General features: G+C 36.2%; 1 non-coding gene across 1 annotated transcript; it reads left to right on the top strand.

Annotated features, from left to right (window-relative positions):
- The first annotated feature begins 1,275 nt into the window (after positions 1 to 1,275).
- Positions 1,276 to 1,384, top strand: LOC148092466 (U6 spliceosomal RNA). The gene has a single exon (XR_015715138.1). It is a non-coding gene; the product is annotated as a U6 spliceosomal RNA (small nuclear RNA).
- Positions 1,385 to 1,751: the final 367 nt, after the last annotated feature.

Here is a 1,751-nt window from a genome sequence, read left to right as displayed (position 1 = left end):
GTTAAAGGTGGAAGCAAGGAAATAAAAAACTGCTCATTCCTGGTACAAAATGAAGTGAATTAGAACATACTTCCAAATCTCATTTGGTGTACATTAAACTCGGTTAGTTCATTTTCCATATAGCAAAATGAGCAAGCTGGGGAGGCCTGTTTGAACACCTATTTATCTTGGCCAAATACTTTCTTCTAGCATCTTGAAGTCATTTATTTGGCCATGTTGGTGCTATAACCAAAATGAGTTTTTCTATAATAGTGACATAAATCCTGGAATTCCAATAGAAGATTGGATTAAATAGGACTTTTTTGGGGGGAGTGGGTGGTATATTCCAACTACTTCTTATCAAAACCAGTATAATTTCTAGTATAGATTGGGTAGTGATTTGAAAACATCATCTATCCAGGTTCTGTCTTAAGGTAGAATATAGATTAACAGTAAAACATCATTAGAAGCAATATCATTTTACTATGCAGAATTAGGATCAGAAGCATGATCTTTTGAAAACAAGGCATGGAATACCGACACGGTGGGAATTTGAATTCATTTTGAATAACCATTGATATTATTATGCAATCCCTAGCCTCAGATCCACACAATTGAGCCTGGATGGGAAATTTGATGCTGTTTTTCTTACTGAGGTGATAGAACTAGAAATCACATAAACTTTAGTAAGCTTATTTATGGATAGTCAAGTAACTTTATGGACCATGCTTGGGTTAATGATAGGGCAGAAATGCTATTAAAGCAGAATACTATTAGTTAATCCACTGGTGATGTGCATTAGTGATACTTGAAAAGTTATACAGTAGTGGGGGCTTTTGTAGTTTTAGTTCATCCCTCTATTAAGATTTGTAGGCATTTTAGATGAACTTATGATTCTCCCCTTCATTCTCAGTGAAAGACTCAGATCCATTTAACCTACCAGGAGATGTGCTCAAGACGGCTTTCTGTTAATGAAACATGACTGGCTTGTTTTCTTTCAAAATGCAATACAGTTACTTTGGAATTACAAGTCTACTGTGTGACCACGAAGCATCCTCAGTTGACATACAGATTACACAGTTTATTGGAGATGTGAATCATATTTTCTGTATTTACCCGAGGGTTTATGATTGGGAGTAAAAGGGCAGCAAAGAGGAGACTATTCAAGAAAGTATTGGATTAATCGGAGGGCCTTCCCCTTCATCTCTGATTAATCTTTTGCCAACAATTGACCAATGCATTTTTGGAAGATATGCTCAGACAATGACAATCAATTACCTTTTAGAAATATCTGTGGTGATGGTCTTGATAGCACTTATACTAAAAAATTGGAATGATAAAGAGAAGATTAGCATGGCCCCTGTGCAAAGATAACACCCACATTCAGGAAGCATTCTATACATATTTAAAATATGTTTTTGTGGATTTCAGAGAGAAGAAGGGAGAGGGAGAGAGAGATAGAAACATCAATGATGAGAGAGTCATTGATCTTCCGCCCCCTGCACGCCCCCTACTCCAGACTGAGCCTACAACCTGGGCGTGTGCCCTGACCTCCTGGTTCATGGGTGGATGCTCAACCACTGGGCCATGCCAGCTGGGCAGTATTCTATATTTTTAAACTAAACTTATTGTGGAAATCATTTTGCAATATTCATATATATATATATATACACACCACAATTTGATATATATATCAAATCATTAAGGTGTACGCTTTAAACTTTTACAATGTTATCTCAATAAAACCTAAAAAAAAGAAATTATTTGTGTTT

The sequence above is a fragment of the Miniopterus natalensis genome, chromosome 9, assembly GCF_054644295.1.
Source record: "Miniopterus natalensis isolate mMinNat1 chromosome 9, mMinNat1.hap1, whole genome shotgun sequence".
Classification (NCBI taxonomy): domain Eukaryota; kingdom Metazoa; phylum Chordata; class Mammalia; order Chiroptera; family Miniopteridae; genus Miniopterus; species Miniopterus natalensis.
This window is presented reverse-complemented; position numbering and strand designations above follow the sequence as displayed.